At 41.1% G+C, this 14,358-nt stretch overlaps 1 long non-coding RNA gene across 3 annotated transcripts; it reads right to left on the bottom strand.

Annotated features, from left to right (window-relative positions):
- Window positions 1-3,327: 3,327 nt before the first annotated feature.
- LOC148225596 (uncharacterized) lies at window positions 3,328-13,383 on the bottom strand. Of its 3 annotated transcripts, none has more exons than XR_015808634.1 (5): window positions 12,708-13,383; window positions 9,886-9,993; window positions 9,374-9,440; window positions 6,154-6,293; window positions 3,328-5,177 (listed from the first exon to the last, which is right to left on the bottom strand). It is a non-coding gene; the product is annotated as an uncharacterized LOC148225596 (long non-coding RNA). The 3 variants fall into 3 exon arrangements; XR_015808632.1 differs by lacking the exon at window positions 6,154-6,293 and adding an exon at window positions 7,905-7,974 and having other exon boundaries at window positions 12,708-13,371; XR_015808631.1 differs by lacking the exon at window positions 6,154-6,293 and having other exon boundaries at window positions 12,708-13,348.
- Between the last annotated feature and the right edge of the window lie 975 nt (window positions 13,384-14,358).

Genomic DNA, 14,358 nt, shown 5'->3' with positions numbered 1-14,358 from the left:
ATTTTCCATTGCCCAGTTAACTTCAAGTTTCCACGGGCAATACTGGTACCTTCTGCACTTGAGGAAAGAGATCACAAGACTTAGTTTCATTTCTATTTTGGAAAAAAGATTTTTCTGATGACCTGCAACCCTTTGCCCTGCCAGAAGCTTTCGCTTTAAGAATTTTCTTATTTGTACAAAGATCTAGGTATTAATTTCTATCTGAAAGTCAACAAAGTTTGAAATGGAAATGAAATACTTATTTTAACAGAGAATAAGTAATTATTGGAGCTGATTATGATGGGATGAAGGGAAAATCTCCACTGTTTGACCTCCTTAATCGAAGTCAGATATTAATCTAAAAAAGAGTTGTGATAGATCATTAAGCAGCAATCTGAATGAGATTATAGAATAGTGTGGAATGTCCATGTTTCTCCACACTCCAAGCCTTTGAATCTATTTATTCTTTGGGTGGATCTAACATTCAAAGTACTAATTCATCACACCCTCCAAGTTCATCAAGGAAGTTACCCCTTCCAAGTGTTAGCTTAAAACAAAATATGTTATATAGTATCAGTGCCAATCTGAAGGGTTTTAACAAGACTTCTACAGACAGGTGTGTGTTTTTCATTTAAGAAAAAATCAGAAATCAGCAGGATATAGCCAAGCTGCAGCACAGAAAGGGATAAATCCTGCCAGTGTATCATTATCCCCTCCATTCTTCCGTCAGTCTCTTCCCATTCTGGATTTTCTCCCTGTCAAAAGACCAGATGCTTCATTGCAGCATCTCAGGGAGCAATGGCCTAAGAATCTAAGAATGGACAGACAAAGGGGGAAGTCCCTCTTCAAGCAAAGAAAGCTTTAGAGGAATTTTTCTAAAGCATCCTTATATGTTGGGGTAAAACTGCTGTTGACATTTGAGGAACTCCTTTCCCTTTCTCTTCCTGTTCAGATGCATTTACCCAAGATATGATCTTCAGGGAAATGGAATCAATCTTCACCTCCTACGATTGTACAGGGGTTTACAGCCAAGGCACTCCAGGACCTGAGGCAATGTAAACTTCCTTGATCTTTCTTGCTTTCTTCTGAGCATGTCACCCTTCCCTAGGGAATTTTTTTTTTTCACTAAAACTATTAAATTTGTGAAAAGACAGCAGGAAAAGTTTGGAAGTGGAATGATCTAGCCTGAGTACTCTTACCCCATTTCAGACCGAGCTTTCCATTCTGTGGCTGGACCAGCTGCTGGACACAGTGATTTCATGGATCACTGGTGACCTGTGTTAAGCAAAGATCTAAGAAGCCCAAATCAATATCATGGGAGACTTAAATTTTCCAAAAAGTGGACCAGTTGAAGTTCAGAGTGAAACCTCAGTGTTTCTTCCCCAGAGGAGGACAGAAACCTGACTTTCTGGCTGACATTGCCATCAGCACTGGAGAATCCAGAGGCTGTGAGTTACTGACAGGTAGAGTCCATACAGGATGCTGCTGGCACAGTGCTGGCAGGCAAACCCCAAGCAGAGGAGGCTGGTGAGCAGTTTGCTGAAGAGAAAGAAAAATCACACTAAAACCTTCCTCAGGATGTTGCAAATGACACAGATCAACAATTTTGCTAGCAGGTGTGTTTTTTCTCAGCATTTTCCCCTCCACTTCTCCTTACAAGTTCAATATTTCCTGCTGTATTTCTTTGTTCCCAGACACTCATTGCTGCCTGTCAGGCAGAGGGATGTTTCAAGCTGTATTCTGCCCTGCTGCAGGAAAAATCCTCATGCTGGTTTTGGCCAACTTAAATTTCCTGTGAGGAGTGTGTTTCCCAGGTATTCCGTTTAGTAGCTACATGATTTTCTGGGTCTGGATCTTATGTTTTACAAATAGCAAAAGCTATCTTTTAACAGAGAATGAATAAGGAGAAAGCTACTCTTGACTGACTGAGAATCGCAGCCTTTAGCTAACAGTTAAAATTTAGAGATGCTGCTTTGAAGGAATGACTTGGAACAGAGCCTATCTTCCTTCTGCAAAGCAAAGACCCATTGCAGCCTAGGAGCAACACTCAATAATGTGCTAATTAATCAACTTTCCTTAGTAAGATAACAGAGAGAATAGTTCCCAGACAATTCAGCTGGACAAGTGTTTCTGAGTCACAAGAAGCAGATGTGATTGAGTGGATTAAAGGAGCAAAAGGGCACAGGCACACATGGTTCTGCAGATTTACCCTTTCCCTTTCAAAACGCTGCCCTAAAATACCGCTCTGGGGCAGATTTGTTTGATGGGGAGTGATTTAGGGTAGCACTTTCCCACAGCACATCCCCATTTCACTCCAAAGTAGCTACAGTTCTGAGCAGCAATAAAAAGTAAATTATATTTATTAAATCCCTTGATCCCACCTTTAAGGACTGCCAGTAACAGCATTTTCGTAAAAGGAAATGTCTCTCTCAGGCTCCAAATCTTTCCATTTCTACTGGAATTTAAAGTGGGGAATAATTTCTTCAGAAAAGATTTCTGCCACTGCCTGACACCCATGTTAGGCATGGTTAATGTTTAATAAAATGTTGAACATACCATGCTGTATTTCAAATTCTTCAAAGACTAGATACTAGATGAAAATCATGTAATATTTCAGTGAAGTGAAGTGAGATTTCAGTGTGATTTCAGCTTTATGGAACAGTTTGGGTTGGAAGGGAGTTTGAAGATAACTCATTCCATGGATACCTTCCACTACACCAACTTGCTCAGGGCCTAATTACCAACCTGGCTTAATTACCAACAGTTCATTGCCATTGCTCCACAGACTCCAAGCTTCCAAATCCCTTTGTGTTTTGAGGAGATTTTTTGGGGGAGGTGGATTCTCATCCATTTAGATAGATTCCCATGATGTTGGGGCAGATAAAGTTCCTCTTGGAAGCAGGAGGGGTTGGGAGGCTCCAGAACACAAACACTGCACATTGACTTCAGGACCCATTGGCCATTTGCTTATAACCTTGGAAGGTCTCCAGAACCTGGAGATCACTAATGAGATGAGCCTCTGCAGAGGCCAAGATCAGATGTGTCCTACCCCAGGGTATGGCAAGCACAGGGGAGTCACAGAGGGGTGTAAGGACAGATTATTAGAGAAAATAGCTCTTCTCTGATATACCCTAGCATCATCCAGTTTGGTGACTTCACTGATTTTAGGAACTTTCCTACTTGAGGTTAGGACCCAAGGCATTTTTTACATGCCTCATGCGTTTAATAACAGAAAATCCAAGAGATCCATGGGCTTGCTGGATGAGTGTTGCTAGCACAGCACTCCTATGGGAAGCAGTGGATAAAAGTGGAAGTATGTGTTATAAATGAGAGACAAAAGTCTCGATATTCAGCAAAATTTTGATTGCTTTATTTGATATAGAAAGAGCAAGCAGCGTGCTGGGGAACGTGAGGGGTCACCGCCCACTCCACGCTCCACTGAACCTCGGTTTGCAGCCTCTTATACTGTGGGTTCTCGTTGTAATCAATAATTTTTGGATTTTTTTGGTCATAAGCAGTGGTGGTTGAATAATCATCCTTACACAAATTCACAAAGCCTTTGGGTGATAATCAGTCACAGATAGCCATCTGGTCCTTGTAGATAACCACCAGAGAAGTTCTGGAAGTCTGGTCTTTGTAGATAACCACCAGAGAAGTTCTGGGAGTCTGGTTTTTGGGATAGGCAGTATTGATTAGACAAAGGCAGGAAGGGCTTTTTGGGAAGTCCGATTTTGCAAGCTGGTAGTCGATACAACTTATTTGGAAAACATAACATATAATGTAACATAATACAACATAATATAACATAACAAGGTGATTTTAAACAGAATTATTTAATCATATAATTTCCTTAATCTAGTGTCCATGCTTCACTTCAGATCTTAGTATTCTGGTTTATACAAACCCAAATGCTTTTGTGATTAACACGAATCTTTTATTAATTATCACATATGGGACACAGGAAAGCTGTTTTGTTCCTCCCTGTTCTCTGCTCTGGGCAAAGGCATCATCAGTTCCTCATTTCATCAGTTTATCATTTCATGGCAACCAGATTTAGTTTATGAATAATAAAACCAGAAAATAAACCCAAGTCAGACCATGGGTTTGTTTCCTGAGCAGATGAATCAAGTGGATCCTCATCTCTTGCAATGGGAAGGGCACTTTCAATGACCACCCCACTGCAGCTCCTCTTCTCCTCCAGGTGGAGGGAGGACTTTGTGATTTCATCATCACGGTGACACATCCATCTCCACATGAAGCAGCTTCCAGGAGTTGTACTCAATCTCTAGCTCATTTGGGTTGATAATATCCCACTTTCCTGCTGAACAAAGTCATGTTGAGATCATCTGTAGAGACCAACTCCTACCAGTGCTTTCTGTTCATTACTAGTTTCACAAATGTTCGTTCTGGTTTTAGACTCCCACCATCATCTTTAAAGTCCTTAGAAAAATGAAATGGGCCTCCTCAGTGAGCTCATTTCTCTACTGCAGGGCTGCAACAGCTGTGGTTAACAAAGATGTGAGAGGGCTGAGACTTTGCCAGAGTGATGGATGGTTATTGGACTCAGTAATTCCCTGGAAGTAGTTGTGTGATGCAATTCAAGCCTAGCAAGGGCAGTACATTTACCAACAGGGATGTCAGGAGACTTAGGCTCCAAATTTATCTGGGAAAAATTCTGTTGTCAGAGATAAATAAATTCAGGTTATCAAAAAACAGGAGGAGGAAGAACATGTCCTCCATGTGTTGCCACAACACTGTAATGATCAAGAAAGGTTTTATTAACAACAAATGCAGAAGCAGAAAACCTGCATCCAGTTCTTAAATTTTACCTATTTTTAAATAAAATCACTTACTGTAATATGATCCTCCAAATAAAGAGAATTGTTACCTCTTTGGACACTTACACAGACATTTAAATAAGAATATGCATATAAAGCCCTGCAGAGAAGGAAGGATACAATCCAGCTGTGGGGATTTTTGTTTGTTTACTGATGAAAAGACTTCAAAATCTTTTTCAGGTCTCTTCCAAAGTAGTCTGGGCTGTAAGGCAGAGCCCATGTTTACACAATGTGGTGCTGATTTAGCTGAGTCTGAGGGAGAAGAGTCCTGCTGGGGCTGAAGGGTTGTAGGTGCCTCGGATTTACAGAAGGAAAAGCCTTTGGATCATTCATCTCTGAAGATGAAGTGCCTTCTATTCACTGTACACAAGGGAATAGCAAGAGTATCATTATATAACTATTGTCCTAACCTAATTAATATTTGACTAAGAAAGAAAAAGAGAAAGAATAAAGCTTTTAGAAGTTCAAGAATATTAGATAAAACCTTAGACTTAACAAGCTACCTCTTTTCATTTCCCTGCTTTAATCTTCAGGTATAAAGAGACTAGTTTGAAATAATTTAGGATGTTTTTATGGGAAGATCACAGACGTGTTGAGTTTAGAACAGAAAACACCTTCTCCAACCCTCTTATCAAAACAGGATCAGCCAGAGTAGTTTGTTTGGCTGAGTTTTGAGCATCTTCAAGGAGGGAGACACAACATCACTGGACAAACTGCTCTACTGTTTGTCCACATTCAAAACAAAATAAAAAAGGAAAAGAAAAGAAAAGAAAAATCTATTTTCTTATGTTTAAATAAAATAATAAAATAATAGAATCATAGAATGGGTTGGGTTGGAAGGGACCTTAAAGATTATCCAGTCCCACTCCCTCTGCCATGGGCAAGGACAACTTCCACTAGACCAGGCTGCTCCAAGCCCCATCCAACTTGGCCTTGGACACTTCCAGAGAGATGGCAGCCACACCTTCTCACCACCCCACAGAGAAGAATTTCTTTCTAATATTTAATATAAACCTTCCCTCCATCTTAAGGCACTTCTCCCTTGTCCTATCACTGGATAGCCTCGGAAACATCCCAGCTGGGAAGGGATCTACCAGGATCATCAGGTCTAATGTCTAACCCAAGCTTGCAGAGGCTGGTCATCATGGAAAAGGTGGAAAAGAGGAGACTGAAGGAGAAATAGGGCAGGAACCCTGCAGAGTGTCTTCAGGAAGAGTGAAATAGCTGACAGGATTCAGGCAAGGACTGGATGTTCAAAGTGCTGGTAAGGCACTGCTGGTGCTCAGTATGACAGCAAGATAATTTTTTTTTGAATGTGTAAAGTAATAGGGCTTACATTAAAGAATTCCTCCAGGAGGAATGGCAGCAGGCACGAGCTCACTAATGCCTAACAACTTCACAGCACAAAAAACCTCTTTCCCCTGGATGTCTGCTTTTCTCACAGAGCCTCTTGTCCTGCCTGTCCTGCCTTCAGCCCTGAGAGAAAACAGCCCACACTCAATAAAGGTTCAGCATCCCCTCTGGAAAACACAGAGGTGAATTCTCAAAATGATGTGGTGGAACCTTAAACTATCAAAATAGAAGTACCATTTCCAGGATTCTCAGAGGAAATTATTTCATAGGTTTCAGGTGGATGAATGCTTCACTTCCACCCGTTTTTCATTTTTGATTTGTTTTGGGTTTTTTAATAAACATCTATTTTTGTATAAATATCCAATATTCTTTTAGATTGCCAGATTATCTCCAGGTAATTCACATCATCATTCTACATTTGTTTTCTCACTAGCAACTCAACACTCAAACTGATGTTTGGGGTTCCTGTCAAACTTCCCTCTCTTCCAGCTGAGAAAAAAGTCTCTGCCATTTAGATATAGAGGATTCCTTTTTTCCTTTGGACATCTCTATGACTTTTCCCACCACAAGTTCAATGCTTCCAAAATAATTTTAAATAATCTGAAGTATAATAAATGAAGAAAGGTGAGTGAGGCACAAGGTCTGTTGGTGAGAATCCACGTTGAAGTCCTTGTGCCAGAGGGCTTTTTCACAGCAGAATCTGTGAAATCTGTGAAAATAGAATCATCTGTTGTTGATGAAGATTCCTGGCTCTGGTGACTGCAGATGCCATGGATTTAGGAAAAACTGTTTGACTGAGTTTTCAAGAAAACAGGTTCTTCAAGGAAAATAGGTTCTCCAGGCATTAGTACCCGACTTTTAACATTGAAAGCATTTTGTAATATTCCTCTGTGCAATAACTTCAGAGTTACTTCTGAGAAATAATGAGAGACAGCCCTGAATTTGCGTCCATTGTCTTGAAGACAAATTAAGGGAAAAACGGAGCAAGTTTCTGGTCACCTCTTTTCTGATTACTTTCCTAATTGTAGGGCCATCATCTGGTCTTTAACAACCACAAACAGTGGTACAAAAGCATCCAGCCTCGTTCCTGTGGTTTTAATTAACAGACAGAGCTGAGAGACCCTGAGATTGTTTATTTCTGTTCCTTAGATGAGTGAAAACATTGAGTGGCACAACAATATTTGTCTTCTTTTGGATCCCTGGTTCAAAGTGATGGCAAAATACATCAAAACACAATGTGAGAGTATGAGATATTCATTACTACAATTACACATGGCAGCCACATTAATTAGTCATCCCAGCATAGATGGAGGAGAGGTGAGATTATAAATTTAAACAGGTTGCATCACAACAGTAACAAAGTCAGAATATAAGCCAAAAAGACTTGTGGGAAAGAGATAATATTTTAACTATCTCTATTTTGGAAACGTTCATCAATTGTGAAATGCCATAGGAGTTAAGAAAACATTTTATCTACTAAAACTGATTGAGTGTTGTTTCTCTGTAGAGAGGAAATTCTTGCCTGTTTCTATTTTTTGTTTCTTCAGAAAAATTTTGTCTCCAGAGATTATACCAGGATTCAAGCCCTCTTGAACCATTGCTACTAGCCATAAGCTTGAATATTTTGTTTTGTTTGTTAAGGAATAAGCTTGTAATTTTGTCCCAGTAGTTAAATTAACTTTGCTTTCTGCACAGTTCCCCAAGCCCAGAAGAAAACAAAATATCAGCACTCACTTATTAGAGAAAAAATATCAATACTGGAAGCTGAATTTTGCTGGGTTTTTAGCAAGAGATTTTCTTGATTCTGCAAAAATAAAAGACAGCTAATTTACCTACATCCTGCATGTTGGGTTCCAGAAACCTCAGTTATGAACAGTTCAAGAATGTTTGGCTTCATCATTGATCAAAGATGAATAACCTAGTGTGCCACAATTTGATTCCTTTTTCCTATAAGAACTAATCAGCTCAAAAGTTTTGATGTTTTTAAACTGTGATTTTGGAAGATGTGAACAATTTAATTTCATTTTCTGAGTACACATGAAAAACATGGCTTTTGAGAACTTATCAGTAATAGGATTTAAAGAAATTTTATCCTACCCTGCCTTCCAAACCCCTGCTTTTCTTATAGAATCATAAAATCATTAAGGTTCAAAAAGCCCTCAGAGATCATTGAATCCAACAGTTAACCCAGCACAGCCAGGTTCAGTTTAGTCCACCACTAAACCAGGTCCCCAAGTGAGACATCCTTTGGTGATCCCCTACCTTCCTGGGCAGTCTGCTCAACTGACTGACCACCCTTTCAGTGAAAAAATTTTTCCTAATATCCAATCTAAACCTCCTCTGGTACAACTTGAGGCCATTTCCTGTCACCTGGGAGAAGAATCTACCCCCACCTGGCTACACCCTCCTTTCAGGGAATTGTAGAGAGCAATAGGATTCCCCCTGAGCTCCTTTTCTCCAGGCTGAGCCCCCTCAGCTCCCTCAGCCACTCCTCACCAGATGTGCTCCAGATGTGCTCCAGACCCTTCCCCAGCTCCACTGCCCTTTTCTGGACACACAAAGGTGTCCCCTCTCCTTCACCACACCGAACAAGGGTGTTTGTCCTCACACACCACCTGTGACATGCCCACAGCTCTGCTGCCTCTTTTGCTCTAGAAAAAAGGGTATCTGTTACAAATGAGAGAAGGCTCAGATCTCTGACAATTTCTCAGGATAAATCCAAACTCTTCACTGATGTGGTGGTATAGCAATTCCATCTCTTCACAGCCTTCCATCCCAAATCTCCATCCTGCTGCACAATGCAAGATCTTCTTGCTCCTCTTCTCCCACATTAGGAGCAGCTCAGCTCCTGCCCCTGATCAGTTCTGCCTCTTGCAAAGAAGCCTTGAGCCATTTTTAATGCCAAAATGGCACAGAAAGGACTTTGAGACTCTATCAAAACTAATAAACCACTGCCCAGAGGCATGAAGGACTACAGAGGGGATGCGATTGTGAGTCCTGGCATATTTTCCAACACTGAAAAGGAAGGGTTTTGGTGGGCAAGGCACCTGGGAGGCCTCAATAATCTCCTAAGTGCAGCCAGAGTGAATTCCTTGAGCTGGAGGCAGGTCTGCAGCCTTCAGCAGCAGAATGGGGTTTGCTAAAGGGAGGATGGATCTGTCCAGCCTTGACACATGCAGACCCCATTTCCAACAACCACTCACCTCCATTTGTCTCCTGGATCTCTGGGCCTCTGCTTGCCTCAAGCTTTAAATCTGAGATTTTTGTAACCTAAAAAGGGCAGAAAAATAGTCAAGACTCATGCGCTTCAATTTGCATTTTTTGCTGTTGGGGGAGCAGGGGGATGCAGGGGAATTGGCTGGTGGTGATGTTATTTTGGTCAAGATAAAAAACATTCCAAATATAAATGTAGAAAATAATTAATTATGAAGTAACCACTCCTACTTCTTCCTTCTTGCAGATGCTTGAAGACTATTTCTCTCTAAATGGAAGGACAGCTGCAGAGAGATACGTTTTTGCAGGAAATGCAGCTCTGATGAAGATCAGTTGCTGAATTTCCTCTCTGTCCATCCTGAAACATTTCACCTCTTCATCTAATGGCTTTTTGGAACAGCAGGGCTGATTTGTCCTTGCCACAGAGTGAAATGGCTTTTAACATGGATTTATCCTAACTTCATTTTACAGGCGGCTCAGTTCTCTTTTCCAGATCAAGTACCTGTGTCACATAAAACCCAGATATTCTGGGACATGGAGAACAGAAGACCATCCAGGAAAACTCTCAAACTATCTGTGACCTCTGGCAGCTTGGATTTAGTTGGCTTTCCTAGGAAAAGGAACATAAAAATAAAAAATATAAACGTAGAAAGAACATAAAAAACAAAATAGTACAACATAATAGTAAAAAAGAAAGCATAATAGTACAACAACCAAGAAGTTGCAAAGGAGACACTCTGGTATGTGAAATTCCCCTGCCTCCAAAGGATTTTATGTTAGGTAGCCTCAATACCATGTGGGAAGACAGAAAGGGATAAGAGACAGGAATGTAATAAAGGATTTGATATGGAAGCTCCCAAGACAAAAAATCTTGCCCCAAAATTCATTGTGTAAACCTCTCAATGTGTGCAGGATTACCATGTGAGCTGAACAAATGGGAATGTGAGGGGGAGTTTAATTTTGTTTTCTGGATTTTAATTTTTTGTAAGTACTTTGTGCTGCACACAGAAATCATGCAGAGATTCTGACTGTGCCACAGGCTGGACTTAAAAGAATCTGACTGAGGGGGCAGAAATCTCAAACAGACTGGTTTGGGCTAATTTGGCTACAGCTCGAGGAGAATGCACACAAGTAGTTCTCTATAATTTTGTGTTAGGTTTAAAAAAAAAACAAACATTGGACACTTTGTTTATTGTATTAACAATTTTTCTATTGTTATTCCATAAAAGTAAGCAGACTTCTGCAATTCCACCCTAGAGATTTCCACAAGGGTGATATTCCAAAGACTGACTCCTCAGACAGTATCTAATCATTTCAGTGGGCATTTCATATGAATAACATGTCCCAGTGAAGAGCTCGATTTCAAGTTGCTTTCAGTGATAAGGCTGGGGCAGACAGGCAATCCTAATCATTGAAACCCTCTACAAAACATCAAACTCTCATGAGACAGCTGATCACCTTGGCTTCAAAGAGCCAAAATTTAACTGTCTTTTTCAGCCAATTTTATTCATAATCATAGCTAAACATAATTTTTCTCCCTTCAAAAAAATTCAGAACCATAAAAAAATCCTCTTGGTCTCCCTTATATTTCCTCTTGTTGGTGTAGATAAAGGCTACTTTACAAAACACTCTGTGCCTGTTTATTTACATATAGTTTAACATAATGAGGCACTAATCTTGTTTGAGGCCTCTGAGCAGTATTGAAATATAGATTGTTACTAATAACCATAGCACTTCCACGTTACTGGTGCTGAAATGGCAATCCTTCCCTCCCTGCTTGCCTATGGAGCAGAAGAGAATGTTTGCTCAATTTCCAATGAGCACGTCAGGAAAACAGCATCAACCACAGTAGAAACTCCCCACTTTACTGAAATTGTTCCTTCTTTAAAAAAGAAAAAAAACAAACCCACAACTCTGTTAGCCACAAAAATGCCATTCTTCAGGTGTGCCAGCTTTAAAATAAGTTGGAAGCATTTGTTACACAACAATTTTCCACCTGTAAACAACATTTCTTGGAAACAGAGACATTGTGTAAAAATATTTTGATTTTGATGAAATATCTGATGGGAAATTTGGATTGTTTTGACTTCTTCATTTCGCTCTGATGTTGAAGTGTTTTGTTTCAGTAAAGCAGAGAGGGTTTGTTTTGACTTTCTTACTCTGTTTTATTTCACCCTAATTTTACATTACCATCCTTCCAATACTGTGTTTATGTATTTGCCTGTTATAGTAACAGTTCCTTTGGCCATCTGAAAATATGCTGAGATGAAAGAAAATGAGTATATTTCATCTTCTCTCTGAGTAGTATTGATTACTTCACAACATAATGTTTGTACAATCACTGATGTTTTGGATGGTTTTTTCTTTTCTCATTTCACTAAAGTTCCATTTTGCTGCAAAAGCAATTTTCAAAATGGCACCTTTTCCCACAGACAGGGACATTTATTTACCATCAGGACTAATGTGCTAACTAACAGTGTCAAATCACATTCAGCTGCCATGACAATTAATTTCCCACTGCCTGGCTATGGTTTCCCTTTTTCCTCCCAATTTACAGGCCCTCATTGTATAATCTTCCCCTTGCACTGGAATAAGTTATTTTGCCTCCTTGCTGGGGAAATAAGGTGCTATTTCAGGTACAATGGTCTACTGGGAGGTGTCCTTGCCCATGGAAGGGTGTTGGAACTGGGGGATTGTTTAGGTGCCTTCCAACCCAAACCACTCTGTCATTCTGTAATCCTCTACAGTGTCCACAAAAGGCAGGTTTTGACTCCTGATTCAAGGCAGTGAAAAACCATGGCAGCAATCAGCAATCAGGTTAAGTTGCACATTAATCCTTGGGAGGGTGTGCAGAAAACCTAGGAATAACTCCAGAGAGTTGGGAACCTCGGTTCCAAACAGCATCCTTGGAATGTTAATGGACAGTGGCAGAGTATTTCCACCAGCCTCACCCCCAGAGTGCCATCTCATGTCAGCTTTTGATCCAAACAAATCCCAGGAATTACAGCTAGGGAGGATCCGTGCAGTCACTGAGGTGGGAGAAGGATCTTTGCTGAAGATTTGTCTCCACCTGGAAGTCTAATAATGAAATTACTAAACCCAAAGCCAGGTCTGTGTATAACACTGTGTCCCATTCTGTATCCACACACAACCCTGGGACCCCCTTGTTAATTCCTACCACTGTCCCAAGGCAATAAACCCCTTTCCTATTCTTTGTAGCCCAACTGGTGTTTCCTAATGCTCTGGGATGTGACTTCAGGATGCTCTGGTATCCATTTGATCTCTCCTGTGCTTTTAGATTCATAACCATTTTCCCCCACTTACCTCTTAATATTCTTTATACCCACCATGCATGAAAACTCTGATGTTTTATTCAGGGGCAGTTGTCTCTGGCCATTCTTCTGCCAAATTAAATACCAGCAGCATAACAATGCTGTTGCATAGCTTCATCTTCAATGCTCTAACAATATTTTTATTGCTCCAGATTTTGTCTCACATATTCGTACTTCCCAATGCTTTCCTCGTTCTCACTTCTATTTCTACCTCTGTACTGCTGTTATCTATTATTACCAGGTTGCCACAGTAACTGCATTCCTCAACACTCCTTATTTGTTCCACACCAATTGTTATATGGACTGTGTTTGTTCCCATCGTTGCCAAGATCTTGATAGTTTTTTTGTTGTTGTTGAAATTTCGTCCTGTTCCGTGGTTTGGAAGCTTTTGGCTGCACATCATGGGACAAGAAAGAAGAGAGTGAACTCCTCCTCCAGGTCCCCACATGCACAGCTCTCACTGAAAATATTGCTATTCTCTGAGGCAGTTGGCTCTCACACATCATTCTCTGCAGGTCATCAAGTTTTCCACCTCTCTGACCATCCAAGGAGCAGGGATTGTCCCTGTTCAGCCTGGTGTTCTCTGCAGGACTGCTCTGAGTGTGAGCTACAGCAAACTGCCCACCCCAGCAAACTTGTCCAGGCTGCAGAAAAATCCCCATGGGCAGCACCAGAAAACCCCAAATCCCACTCCACACCAGTGCACCTTTCCTGAAACTGCGATATGAACCCCTGCATGCTCAGCGAGGGGATTTCTTTCCCTCTCTCTGAATCTCTATGTTTTGCTGCCCTCTCCTGCTCAGCTAGGAAACCTCTCAAACTTCCCAAACCGGGGACTGCCGATCCTACCTGGAAAATTTGGGCTCCCTCATATGTATGACAAGTCTTGCCAGAGCAGAGCATCCCTGATGGCAGCAAAGTGGCAGAGGCAGCAAGGAGAGGTATCAGTGGAGACCAGGATAAACCCTTCCTATCTGTTCTGGGGGAAAAAAACAAAACAAAACAATAAAACAACAGCAAATAAACAGCTGTAAAGCAGTTGCTCTACAAAAGAGGAAGTACTTAAATGCTTCTACAGCTTGACCCAAGGACTAAGGGGGTGTTATCCCCTTTTTCCTTAACTCTCAGGAGCTCAGGACGTGGTGGTGTGAGGAGGTCAGAGAAGTCATTGCAGCATTGTAGCCCCTGCTGTAGTGGAGCCTCTGAGCTCTTAGTTTGGAGATCCCAAATGGTCCCTCCACGTTCTTCACTCCCACAGCAGCAGCAGCAGCAAAGGTCAGTGACTGTGACCATTTAAAAGAGCAAAGGGCAGTGCTGCCACCCCCTTCACACAAACCCTGTCCCTGGGAAGCACCTCATTGCCAATGTTCCAGTCTCAGCAATGTTATTGCCTACAAAAATTCTCCATTCCAGGCATCACTGGAGTGATTTCATGGTGCTTTTACTGATTCGTTGATTAATGACCTTGCTGTGCTGCAGAACAAGAACCTTCTTGGGGCTGAAACAAGCCCCAGCACTAAGGGCATGAACTGCTACACTGCCATCCAAGCACCAGGAATGGAGCTGCTTTCTCCCACCAAAAACTATCAGAGGTAAGAGCAGATTTGGGCTGATTTAGTGGTTTCACTCACTTTATTCCTGAA

The sequence above is a fragment of the Sturnus vulgaris genome, chromosome 1 (assembly GCF_052056855.1).
Source record: "Sturnus vulgaris isolate bStuVul1 chromosome 1, bStuVul1.hap1, whole genome shotgun sequence".
NCBI lineage: Eukaryota > Metazoa > Chordata > Aves > Passeriformes > Sturnidae > Sturnus > Sturnus vulgaris.
This window is presented reverse-complemented; position numbering and strand designations above follow the sequence as displayed.